Source organism: Buteo buteo, chromosome 6, assembly GCF_964188355.1.
Source record: "Buteo buteo chromosome 6, bButBut1.hap1.1, whole genome shotgun sequence".
Classification (NCBI taxonomy): Eukaryota; Metazoa; Chordata; class Aves; order Accipitriformes; family Accipitridae; genus Buteo; species Buteo buteo.
The window spans coordinates 45737791-45751518 of record NC_134176.1 but is presented as its reverse complement, the minus strand read 5'-3'; positions in this window follow the sequence as shown (position 1 = coordinate 45751518).

Below are 13728 nucleotides of genomic sequence, written 5' to 3'. Positions count from 1 at the left end.
TTCCCAGAGACGGAACATCTCACGGGGCTCAGTCTCGGCAAGCCTCTTTCTGAAAAGGCGAACGGTCGGATCCTTCTCCCACGAGGAAGGGCCAAGCCCTGAAAGCTCTTGCTGCTCTTCACCGTCCCTTGTGGCCCTACCTACAGGCACAACAGCACTGGGGATCTGTGCTTTCCCAGAGACGGAATATCTCACGGCGCTCAGTCTTGGCAAGCCTCTTTCTGAAAAGGCGAACGGTCGGATCCTTCTCCCACGAGGAAGGGCCCAGCCCTGAAAGCTCTTGCTGCTCTTCACCGCCCCTTGGCACCCTACCTACAGGCACAACAGCACTGGGGATCTGTGCTTTCCCAGAGACGGAACATCTCACGGGGCTCAGTCTCGGCAAGCCTCTTTCTGAAAAGACGAACGGTGCGATCCTTCTCCCACGACGAAGGGCCCAGCCCTGAAAGCTCTTGCTGCTCTTCACCGTCCCTTGGCACCCTACCTACAGGCACAACAGCACTGGGGATCTGTGCTTTCCCAGAGACGGAACATCTCACGGGGCTCAGTCTCGGCAAGCCTCTTTCTGAAAAGGCGAACGGTCGGATCCTTCTCCCACGAGGAAGGGCCCAGCCCTGAAAGCTCTTGCTGCTCTTCACCGTCCCTTGGCACCCTACCTACAGGCACAACAGCACTGGGGATCTGTGCTTTCCCAGAGACGGAACATCTCACGGGGCTCAGTCTCGGCAAGCCTCTTTCTGAAAAGGCGAACGGTCGGATCCTTCTCCCACGAGGAAGGGCCCAGCCCTGAAAGCTCTTGCTGCTCTTCACCGTCCCTTGGCACCCTACCTACAGGCACAACAGCACTGGGGATCTTTGCTTTCCCAGAGACGGAACATCTCGTGGCGCTACCCCTCGGCAGAGCCTCTTTTTTCTGGAAAAGGCGAACGGTCGGATCCTTCTCCCACGAGGAAGGGCCCAGCCCTGAAAGCTCTTGCTGCTCTTCACCGCCCCTTGGCACCCTACCTACAGGCACAACAGCACTGGGGATCTGTGCTTTCCCAGAGACGGAACATCTCACGGGGCTCAGTCTCGGCAAGCCTCTTTCTGAAAAGGCGAACGGTCGGATACTTGTCCCACGAGGAAGGGCCCAGCCCTGAAAGCTCTTGCTGCTCTTCACCGTCCCTTGTGGCCCTACCTACAGGCACAACAGCAGTGGGGATCTGTGCTTTCCCAGAGACGGAACATCTCACGGGGCTCAGTCTCGGCAAGCCTCTTTCTGAAAAGGCGAACGGTCGGATCCTTCTCCCACGAGGAAGGGCCAAGCCCTGAAAGCTCTTGCTGCTCTTCACCGTCCCTTGTGGCCCTACCTACAGGCACAACAGCACTGGGGATCTGTGCTTTCCCAGAGACGGAATATCTCACGGCGCTCAGTCTTGGCAAGCCTCTTTCTGAAAAGGCGAACGGTCGGATCCTTCTCCCACGAGGAAGGGCCCAGCCCTGAAAGCTCTTGCTGCTCTTCACTGTCCCTTGGCACCCTACCTACAGGCACAACAGCACTGGGGATCTGTGCTTTCCCAGAGACGGAACATCTCACGGGGCTCAGTCTCGGCAAGCCTCTTTCTGAAAAGGTGAACGGTCGGATCCTTCTCCCACGAGGAAGGGCCCAGCCCTGAAAGCTCTTGCTGCTCTTCACCGTCCCTTGGCACCCTACCTACAGGCACAACAGCACTGGGGATCTGTGCTTTCCCAGAGACGGAACATCTCACGGGGCTCAGTCTCGGCAAGCCTCTTTCTGAAAAGGCGAACGGTCGGATCCTTCTCCCACGAGGAAGGGCCCAGCCCTGAAAGCTCTTGCTGCTCTTCACCGTCCCTTGGCACCCTACCTACAGGCACAACAGCACTGGGGATCTGTGCTTTCCCAGAGACGGAACATCTCACGGCGCTCAGTCTCGGCAAGCCTCTTTCTGAAAAGGCGAACGGTCGGATCCTTCTCCCACGAGGAAGGGCCCAGCCCTGAAAGCTCTTGCTGCTCTTCACCGTCCCTTGGCACCCTACCTACAGGCACAACAGCACTGGGGATCTGTGCTTTCCCAGAGACGGAACATCTCACGGGGCTCAGTCTCGGCAAGCCTCTTTCTGAAAAGGCGAACGGTCGGATCCTTCTCCCCCGAGGAAGGGCCCAGCCCTGAAACCTCTTGCTGCTCTTCACCACCCCTTGGCACCCTACCTACAGGCACAACAGCACTGGGGATCTGTGCTTTCCCAGAGACGGAACATCTCACGGGGCTCAGTCTCGGCAAGCCTCTTTCTGAAAAGGCAAACGGTCGGATCCTTCTCCCACGAGGAAGGGCCCAGCCCTGAAAGCTCTTGCTGCTCTTCACCGTCCCTTGGCAGCCTACCTACAGGCACAACAGCACTGGGGATCTGTGCTTTCCCAGAGACGGAATATCTCACGGGGCTCAGTCTCGGCAAGCCTCTTTCTGAAAAGGCGAACGGTCGGATCCTTCTCCCACGAGGAAGGGCCCAGCCCTGAAAGCTCTTGCTGCTCTTCACCGTCCCTTGGCACCCTACCTACAGGCACAACAGCACTGGGGATCTGTGCTTTCCCAGAGACGGAATATCTCACGGGGCTCAGTCTCGGCAAGCCTCTTTCTGAAAAGGCGAACGGGCGGATCCTTCTCCCACGAGGAAGGGCCCAGCCCTGAAAGCTCTTGCTGCTCTTCACCGCCCCTTGGCAGCCTACCTACAGGCACAACAGCAGTGGGGATCTGTGCTTTCCCAGAGACGGAACATCTCACGGGGCTCAGTCTCGGCAAGCCTCTTTCTGAAAAGACGAACGGTGCGATCCTTCTCCCACGACGAAGGGCCCAGCCCTGAAAGCTCTTGCTGCTCTTCACCGTCCCTTGTGGCCCTACCTACAGGCACAACAGCACTGGGGATCTGTGCTTTCCCAGAGACGGAACATCTCGTGGCGCTACGCCTCGGCAGAGCCTCTTTTTTTTGGAAAAGGCGAACGGTCGGATCCTTCTCCCACGAGGAAGGGCCCAGCCCTGAAAGCTCTTGCTGCTCTTCACTGTCCCTTGGCACCCTACCTACAGGCACAACAGCACTGGGGATCTGTGCTTTCCCAGAGACGGAACATCTCACGGGGCTCAGTCTCGGCAAGCCTCTTTTTGAAAAGGTGAACGGTCGGATCCTTCTCCCACGAGGAAGGGCCCAGCCCTGAAAGCTCTTGCTGCTCTTCACCGCCCCTTGGCACCCTACCTACAGGCACAACAGCACTGGGGATCTGTGCTTTCCCAGAGACTGAACATCTCACGGCGCAAAGTCTCGGCAGAGCCTCTTTTTTTTGGAAAAGGCGAACGGTCGGATCCTTCTCCCACGAGGAAGGGCCCAGCCCTGAAAGCTCTTGCTGCTCTTCACCGCCCCTTGGCACCCTACCTACAGGCACAACAGCACTGGGGATCTGTGCTTTCCCAGAGACGGAACATCTCACAGGGCTCAGTCTCGGCAAGCCTCTTTCTGAAAAGGCGAACGGTCGGATTCTTCTCCCACGAGGAAGGGCCCAGCCCTGAAAGCTCTTGCTGCTCTTCACTGTCCCTTGGCACCCTACCTACAGGCACAACAGCACTGGGGATCTGTGCTTTGCCAGAGACGGAACATCTCACGGGGCTCAGTCTCGGCAAGCCTCTTTCTGAAAAGGCGAACGGTGCGATCCTTCTCCCACGAGGAAGGGCCCAGCCCTGAAAGCTCTTGCTACTCTTCACCGCCCCTTGGCACCCTACCTACAGGCACAACAGCACTGGGGATCTGTGCTTTCCCAGAGACGGAATATCTCACGGGGCTCAGTCTCGGCAAGCCTCTTTCTGAAAAGGCGAACGGTCGGATCCTTCTCCCACGAGGAAGGGCCCAGCCCTGAAAGCTCTTGCTGCTCTTCACCGTCCCTTGTGGCCCTACCTACAGGCACAACAGCAGTGGGGATCTGTGCTTTCCCAGAGACGGAACATCTCACGGGGCTCAGTCTCGGCAAGCCTCTTTCTGAAAAGGCGAACGGTCGGATCCTTCTCCCACGAGGAAGGGCCCAGCCCTGAAAGCTCTTGCTGCTCTTCACCGTCCCTTGGCACCCTACCTACAGGCACAACAGCACTGGGGATCTATGCTTTCGCAGAGACGGAACGTCTCGTAGTGCTACGCCTCGGCAGAGCCTCTTTTTTTTGGAAAAGGCGAACGGTCGGATCCTTCTCCCCCGAGGAAGGGCCCAGCCCTGAAAGCTCTTGCTGCTCTTCACCGTCCCTTGGCACCCTACCTACAGGCACAACAGCACTGGGGATCTGTGCTTTCCCAGAGACGGAACATCTCACGGGGCTCAGTCTCGGCAAGCCTCTTTCTGAAAAGGCGAACGGTCGGATTCTTCTCCCACGAGGAAGGGCCCAGCCCTGAAAGCTCTTGCTGCTCTTCACTGTCCCTTGGCACCCTACCTACAGGCACAACAGCACTGGGGATCTGTGCTTTGCCAGAGACGGAACATCTCACGGGGCTCAGTCTCGGCAAGCCTCTTTCTGAAAAGGCGAACGGTGCGATCCTTCTCCCACGAGGAAGGGCCCAGCCCTGAAAGCTCTTGCTGCTCTTCACCGTCCCTTGGCACCCTACCTACAGGCACAACAGCACTGGGGATCTGTGCTTTCCCAGAGACGGAACATCTCACGGGGCTCAGTCTCGGCAAGCCTCTTTCTGAAAAGGCGAATGGTCGGATCCTTCTCCCACGAGGAAGGGCCCAGCCCTGAAAGCTCTTGCTGCTCTTCACCGTCCCTTGTGGCCCTACCTACAGGCACAACAGCACTGGGGATCTGTGCTTTCCCAGAGACGGAATATCTCACGGGGCTCAGTCTCGGCAAGCCTCTTTCTGAAAAGGCGAACGGTCGGATCCTTCTCCCACGAGGAAGGGCCCAGCCCTGAAAGCTCTTGCTGCTCTTCACCGTCCCTTGGCACCCTACCTACAGGCACAACAGCACTGGGGATCTGTGCTTTCCCAGAGACGGAACATCTCACGGGGCTCAGTCTCGGCAAGCCTCTTTCTGAAAAGGCGAACGGTCGGATCCTTCTCCCACGAGGAAGGGCCCAGCCCTGAAAGCTCTTGCTGCTCTTCACCGTCCCTTGGCACCCTACCTACAGGCACAACAGCACTGGGGATCTGTGCTTTCCCAGAGACGGAACATCTCACGGCGCTCAGTCTCGGCAAGCCTCTTTCTGAAAAGACGAACGGTGCGATCCATCTCCCCCGAGGAAGGGCCCAGCCCTGAAAGCTCTTGCTGCTCTTCACCGCCCCTTGGCACCCTACCTACAGGCACAACAGCACTGGGGATCTGTGCTTTCCCAGAGACGGAACATCTCACGGGGCTCAGTCTCGGCAAGCCTCTTTCTGAAAAGGCGAACGGTCGGATTCTTCTCCCACGAGGAAGGGCCCAGCCCTGAAAGCTCTTGCTGCTCTTCACTGTCCCTTGGCACCCTACCTACAGGCACAACAGCACTGGGGATCTGTGCTTTGCCAGAGACGGAACATCTCACGGGGCTCAGTCTCGGCAAGCCTCTTTCTGAAAAGGCGAACGGTGCGATCCTTCTCCCACGAGGAAGGGCCCAGCCCTGAAAGCTCTTGCTACTCTTCACCGCCCCTTGGCACCCTACCTACAGGCACAACAGCACTGGGGATCTGTGCTTTCCCAGAGACGGAATATCTCACGGGGCTCAGTCTCGGCAAGCCTCTTTCTGAAAAGGCGAACGGTCGGATCCTTCTCCCACGAGGAAGGGCCCAGCCCTGAAAGCTCTTGCTGCTCTTCACCGTCCCTTGTGGCCCTACCTACAGGCACAACAGCAGTGGGGATCTGTGCTTTCCCAGAGACGGAACATCTCACGGGGCTCAGTCTCGGCAAGCCTCTTTCTGAAAAGGCGAACGGTCGGATCCTTCTCCCACGAGGAAGGGCCCAGCCCTGAAAGCTCTTGCTGCTCTTCACCGTCCCTTGGCACCCTACCTACAGGCACAACAGCACTGGGGATCTATGCTTTCGCAGAGACGGAACGTCTCGTAGTGCTACGCCTCGGCAGAGCCTCTTTTTTTTGGAAAAGGCGAACGGTCGGATCCTTCTCCCACGAGGAAGGGCCCAGCCCTGAAAGCTCTTGCTGCTCTTCACCGTCCCTTGGCACCCTACCTACAGGCACAACAGCACTGGGGATCTGTGCTTTCCCAGAGACGGAACATCTCACGGGGCTCAGTCTCGGCAAGCCTCTTTCTGAAAAGGCGAACGGTCGGATTCTTCTCCCACGAGGAAGGGCCCAGCCCTGAAAGCTCTTGCTGCTCTTCACTGTCCCTTGGCACCCTACCTACAGGCACAACAGCACTGGGGATCTGTGCTTTGCCAGAGACGGAACATCTCACGGGGCTCAGTCTCGGCAAGCCTCTTTCTGAAAAGGCGAACGGTGCGATCCTTCTCCCACGAGGAAGGGCCCAGCCCTGAAAGCTCTTGCTGCTCTTCACCGTCCCTTGGCACCCTACCTACAGGCACAACAGCACTGGGGATCTGTGCTTTCCCAGAGACGGAACATCTCACGGGGCTCAGTCTCGGCAAGCCTCTTTCTGAAAAGGCGAATGGTCGGATCCTTCTCCCACGAGGAAGGGCCCAGCCCTGAAAGCTCTTGCTGCTCTTCACCGTCCCTTGGCAGCCTACCTACAGGCACAACAGCACTGGGGATCTGTGCTTTCCCAGAGACGGAATATCTCACGGGGCTCAGTCTCGGCAAGCCTCTTTCTGAAAAGGCGAACGGTCGGATCCTTCTCCCACGAGGAAGGGCCCAGCCCTGAAAGCTCTTGCTGCTCTTCACCGTCCCTTGGCACCCTACCTACAGGCACAACAGCACTGGGGATCTGTGCTTTCCCAGAGACGGAACATCTCACGGGGCTCAGTCTCGGCAAGCCTCTTTCTGAAAAGGCGAACGGTCGGATCCTTCTCCCACGAGGAAGGGCCCAGCCCTGAAAGCTCTTGCTGCTCTTCACCGTCCCTTGGCACCCTACCTACAGGCACAACAGCACTGGGGATCTGTGCTTTCCCAGAGACGGAACATCTCACGGCGCTCAGTCTCGGCAAGCCTCTTTCTGAAAAGACGAACGGTGCGATCCATCTCCCCCGAGGAAGGGCCCAGCCCTGAAAGCTCTTGCTGCTCTTCACCGCCCCTTGGCACCCTACCTACAGGCACAACAGCACTGGGGATCTGTGCTTTCCCAGAGACGGAACATCTCACGGGGCTCAGTCTCGGCAAGCCTCTTTCTGAAAAGGCGAACGGTCGGATCCTTCTCCCACGAGGAAGGGCCCAGCCCTGAAAGCTCTTGCTGCTCTTCACCGTCCCTTGGCACCCTACCTACAGGCACAACAGCACTGGGGATCTGTGCTTTCCCAGAGACGGAATATCTCACGGGGCTCAGTCTCGGCAAGCCTCTTTCTGAAAAGGCGAACGGTCGGATCCTTCTCCCACGAGGAAGGGCCCAGCCCTGAAAGCTCTTGCTGCTCTTCACCGTCCCTTGTGGCCCTACCTACAGGCACAACAGCAGTGGGGATCTGTGCTTTCCCAGAGACGGAACATCTCACGGGGCTCAGTCTCGGCAAGCCTGTTTCTGAAAAGGCGAACGGTCGGATACTTGTCCCACGAGGAAGGGCCCAGCCCTGAAAGCTCTTGCTGCTCTTCACCGCCCCTTGGCACCCTACCTACAGGCACAACAGCACTGGGGATCTATGCTTTCGCAGAGACGGAACATCTCGTAGTGCTACGCCTCGGCAGAGCCTCTTTTTTTTGGAAAAGGCGAACGGTCGGATCCTTCTCCCACGAGGAAGGGCCCAGCCCTGAAAGCTCTTGCTGCTCTTCACCGCCCCTTGGCACCCTACCTACAGGCACAACAGCACTGGGGATCTGTGCTTTCCCAGAGACGGAACATCTCACGGGGCTCAGTCTCGGCAAGCCTCTTTCTGAAAAGGCGAACGGTCGGATTCTTCTCCCACGAGGAAGGGCCCAGCCCTGAAAGCTCTTGCTGCTCTTCACTGTCCCTTGGCACCCTACCTACAGGCACAACAGCACTGGGGATCTGTGCTTTGCCAGAGACGGAACATCTCACGGGGCTCAGTCTCGGCAAGCCTCTTTCTGAAAAGGCGAACGGTGCGATCCTTCTCCCACGAGGAAGGGCCCAGCCCTGAAAGCTCTTGCTACTCTTCACCGCCCCTTGGCACCCTACCTACAGGCACAACAGCACTGGGGATCTGTGCTTTCCCAGAGACGGAACATCTCACGGGGCTCAGTCTCGGCAAGCCTCTTTCTGAAAAGACGAACGGTGCGATCCTTCTCCCACGACGAAGGGCCCAGCCCTGAAAGCTCTTGCTGCTGTTCACCGTCCCTTGGCACCCTACCTACAGGCACAACAGCACTGGGGATCTGTGCTTTCCCAGAGACGGAACATCTCACGGGGCTCAGTCTCGGCAAGCCTCTTTCTGAAAAGGCGAACGGTCGGATCCTTCTCCCACGAGGAAGGGCCCAGCCCTGAAAGCTCTTGCTGCTCTTCACCGTCCCTTGGCACCCTACCTACAGGCACAACAGCACTGGGGATCTGTGCTTTCCCAGAGACGGAACATCTCACGGCGCTCAGTCTCGGCAAGCCTCTTTCTGAAAAGGCGAACGGTCGGATCCTTCTCCCACGAGGAAGGGCCCATCCCTGAAAGCTCTTGCTGCTCTTCACCGCCCCTTGGCACCCTACCTACAGGCACAACAGCACTGGGGATCTGTGCTTTCCCAGAGACGGAACATCTCACGGGGCTCAGTCTCGGCAAGCCTCTTTCTGAAAAGGCGAACGGTCGGATACTTGTCCCACGAGGAAGGGCCCAGCCCTGAAAGCTCTTGCTGCTCTTCACCGTCCCTTGTGGCCCTACCTACAGGCACAACAGCACTGGGGATCTGTGCTTTCCCAGAGACGGAACATCTCACGGGGCTCAGTCTCGGCAAGCCTCTTTCTGAAAAGGCGAACGGTCGGATCCTTCTCCCACGAGGAAGGGCCAAGCCCTGAAAGCTCTTGCTGCTCTTCACCGTCCCTTGTGGCCCTACCTACAGGCACAACAGCACTGGGGATCTGTGCTTTCCCAGAGACGGAATATCTCACGGCGCTCAGTCTTGGCAAGCCTCTTTCTGAAAAGGCGAACGGTCGGATCCTTCTCCCACGAGGAAGGGCCCAGCCCTGAAAGCTCTTGCTGCTCTTCACCGTCCCTTGGCACCCTACCTACAGGCACAACAGCAGTGGGGATCTGTGCTTTCCCAGAGACGGAACATCTCACGGGGCTCAGTCTCGGCAAGCCTCTTTCTGAAAAGACGAACGGTGCGATCCTTCTCCCACGACGAAGGGCCCAGCCCTGAAAGCTCTTGCTGCTGTTCACCGTCCCTTGGCACCCTACCTACAGGCACAACAGCACTGGGGATCTGTGCTTTCCCAGAGACGGAACATCTCACGGGGCTCAGTCTCGGCAAGCCTCTTTCTGAAAAGGCGAACGGTCGGATCCTTCTCCCACGAGGAAGGGCCCAGCCCTGAAAGCTCTTGCTGCTCTTCACCGTCCCTTGGCACCCTACCTACAGGCACAACAGCACTGGGGATCTGTGCTTTCCCAGAGACGGAACATCTCACGGCGCTCAGTCTCGGCAAGCCTCTTTCTGAAAAGGCGAACGGTCGGATCCTTCTCCCACGAGGAAGGGCCCAGCCCTGAAAGCTCTTGCTGCTCTTCACCGTCCCTTGGCACCCTACCTACAGGCACAACAGCACTGGGGATCTGTGCTTTTCCAGAGACGGAACATCTCACGGGGCTCAGTCTCGGCAAGCCTCTTTCTGAAAAGGCGAACGGTCGGATCCTTCTCCCCCGAGGAAGGGCCCAGCCCTGAAACCTCTTGCTGCTCTTCACCACCCCTTGGCACCCTACCTACAGGCACAACAGCACTGGGGATCTGTGCTTTCCCAGAGACGGAACATCTCACGGGGCTCAGTCTCGGCAAGCCTCTTTCTGAAAAGGCAAACGGTCGGATCCTTCTCCCACGAGGAAGGGCCCAGCCCTGAAAGCTCTTGCTGCTCTTCACCACCCCTTGGCAGCCTACCTACAGGCACAACAGCACTGGGGATCTGTGCTTTCCCAGAGACGGAATATCTCACGGGGCTCAGTCTCGGCAAGCCTCTTTCTGAAAAGGCGAACGGTCGGATCCTTCTCCCACGAGGAAGGGCCCAGCCCTGAAAGCTCTTGCTGCTCTTCACCGCCCCTTGGCACCCTACCTACAGGCACAACAGCACTGGGGATCTGTGCTTTCCCAGAGACGGAACATCTCACGGGGCTCAGTCTCGGCAAGCCTCTTTCTGAAAAGACGAACGGTGCGATCCTTCTCCCACGACGAAGGGCCCAGCCCTGAAAGCTCTTGCTGCTCTTCACCGTCCCTTGTGGCCCTACCTACAGGCACAACAGCACTGGGGATCTGTGCTTTCCCAGAGACGGAACATCTCGTGGCGCTACGCCTCGGCAGAGCCTCTTTTTTTTGGAAAAGGCGAACGGTCGGATCCTTCTCCCACGAGGAAGGGCCCAGCCCTGAAAGCTCTTGCTGCTCTTCACTGTCCCTTGGCACCCTACCTACAGGCACAACAGCACTGGGGATCTGTGCTTTCCCAGAGACGGAACATCTCACGGGGCTCAGTCTCGGCAAGCCTCTTTTTGAAAAGGTGAACGGTCGGATCCTTCTCCCACGAGGAAGGGCCCAGCCCTGAAAGCTCTTGCTGCTCTTCACCGCCCCTTGGCACCCTACCTACAGGCACAACAGCACTGGGGATCTGTGCTTTCCCAGAGACTGAACATCTCACGGCGCAAAGTCTCGGCAGAGCCTCTTTTTTTTGGAAAAGGCGAACGGTCGGATCCTTCTCCCACGAGGAAGGGCCCAGCCCTGAAAGCTCTTGCTGCTCTTCACCGCCCCTTGGCACCCTACCTACAGGCACAACAGCACTGGGGATCTGTGCTTTCCCAGAGACGGAACATCTCACGGGGCTCAGTCTCGGCAAGCCTCTTTCTGAAAAGGCGAACGGTCGGATCCTTCTCCCACGAGGAAGGGCCCAGCCCTGAAAGCTCTTGCTGCTCTTCACCGTCCCTTGTGGCCCTACCTACAGGCACAACAGCACTGGGGATCTGTGCTTTCCCAGAGACGGAACATCTCACGGCGCTCAGTCTCGGCAAGCCTCTTTCTGAAAAGGCGAACGGTCGGATCCTTCTCCCACGAGGAAGGGCCCAGCCCTGAAAGCTCTTGCTGCTCTTCACCGTCCCTTGGCACCCTACCTACAGGCACAACAGCACTGGGGATCTATGCTTTCGCAGAGACGGAACGTCTCGTAGTGCTACGCCTCGGCAGAGCCTCTTTTTTTTGGAAAAGGCGAACGGTCGGATCCTTCTCCCACGAGGAAGGGCCCAGCCCTGAAAGCTCTTGCTGCTCTTCACTGTCCCTTGGCACCCTACCTACAGGCACAACAGCACTGGGGATCTGTGCTTTGCCAGAGACGGAATATCTCACGGGGCTCAGTCTCGGCAAGCCTCTTTCTGAAAAGGCGAACGGTGCGATCCTTCTCCCACGAGGAAGGGCCCAGCCCTGAAAGCTCTTGCTACTCTTCACCGCCCCTTGGCACCCTACCTACAGGCACAACAGCACTGGGGATCTGTGCTTTCCCGGAGACGGAACATCTCACGGCGCTCAGTCTCGGCAAGCCTCTTTCTGAAAAGGCGAACGGTCGGATCCTTCTCCCACGAGGAAGGGCCCAGCCCTGAAAGCTCTTGCTGCTCTTCACCGCCCCTTGGCACCCTACCTACAGGCACAACAGCACTGGGGATCTGTGCTTTCCCAGAGACGGAACATCTCACGGGGCTCAGTCTCGGCAAGCCTCTTTCTGAAAAGGCGAACGGTCGGATCCTTCTCCCACGAGGAAGGGCCCAGCCCTGAAAGCTCTTGCTGCTCTTCACCGTCCCTTGGCACCCTACCTACAGGCACAACAGCACTGGGGATCTGTGCTTTCCCAGAGACGGAACATCTCACGGCGCTCAGTCTCGGCAAGCCTCTTTCTGAAAAGGCGAACGGTCGGATCCTTCTCCCACGAGGAAGGGCCCAGCCCTGAAAGCTCTTGCTGCTCTTCACCGTCCCTTGGCACCCTACCTACAGGCACAACAGCACTGGGGATCTGTGCTTTCCCAGAGACGGAACATCTCACGGGGCTCAGTCTCGGCAAGCCTCTTTCTGAAAAGGCGAACGGTCGGATCCTTCTCCCCCGAGGAAGGGCCCAGCCCTGAAACCTCTTGCTGCTCTTCACCACCCCTTGGCACCCTACCTACAGGCACAACAGCACTGGGGATCTGTGCTTTCCCAGAGACGGAACATCTCACGGGGCTCAGTCTCGGCAAGCCTCTTTCTGAAAAGGCGAACGGTCGGATCCTTCTCCCACGAGGAAGGGCCCAGCCCTGAAAGCTCTTGCTGCTCTTCACCGTCCCTTGTGGCCCTACCTACAGGCACAACAGCACTGGGGATCTGTGCTTTCCCAGAGACGGAACATCTCGTGGCGCTACGCCTCGGCAGAGCCTCTTTTTTTTGGAAAAGGCGAACGGTCGGATCCTTCTCCCAGAAGGAAGGGCCCAGCCCTGAAAGCTCTTGCTGCTCTTCACTGTCCCTTGGCACCCTACCTACAGGCACAACAGCACTGGGGATCTGTGCTTTCCCAGAGACGGAACATCTCACGGGGCTCAGTCTCAGCAAGCCTCTTTTTGAAAAGGTGAACGGTCGGATCCTTCTCCCACGAGGAAGGGCCCAGCCCTGAAAGCTCTTGCTGCTCTTCACCGCCCCTTGGCACCCTACCTACAGGCACAACAGCACTGGGGATCTGTGCTTTCCCAGAGACTGAACATCTCACGGCGCAAAGTCTCGGCAGAGCCTCTTTTTTTTGGAAAAGGCGAACGGTCGGATCCTTCTCCCACGAGGAAGGGCCCAGCCCTGAAAGCTCTTGCTGCTCTTCACCGCCCCTTGGCACCCTACCTACAGGCACAACAGCACTGGGGATCTGTGCTTTCCCAGAGACGGAACATCTCACGGGGCTCAGTCTCGGCAAGCCTCTTTCTGAAAAGGCGAACGGTCGGATTCTTCTCCCACGAGGAAGGGCCCAGCCCTGAAAGCTCTTGCTGCTCTTCACCGCCCCTTGGCACCCTACCTACAGGCACAACAGCACTGGGGATCTGTGCTTTGCCAGAGACGGAACATCTCACGGCGCTCAGTCTCGGCAAGCCTCTTTCTGAAAAGGCGAACGGTGCGATCCTTCTCCCACGAGGAAGGGCCCAGCCCTGAAAGCTCTTGCTACTCTTCACCGCCCCTTGGCACCCTACCTACAGGCACAACAGCACTGGGGATCTGTGCTTTCCCAGAGACGGAATATCTCACGGGGCTCAGTCTCGGCAAGCCTCTTTCTGAAAAGGCGAACGGTCGGATCCTTCTCCCACGAGGAAGGGCCCAGCCCTGAAAGCTCTTGCTGCTCTTCACCGTCCCTTGTGGCCCTACCTACAGGCACAACAGCAGTGGGGATCTGTGCTTTCCCAGAGACGGAACATCTCACGGGGCTCAGTCTCGGCAAGCCTCTTTCTGAAAAGGCGAACGGTCGGATCCTTCTCCCACGAG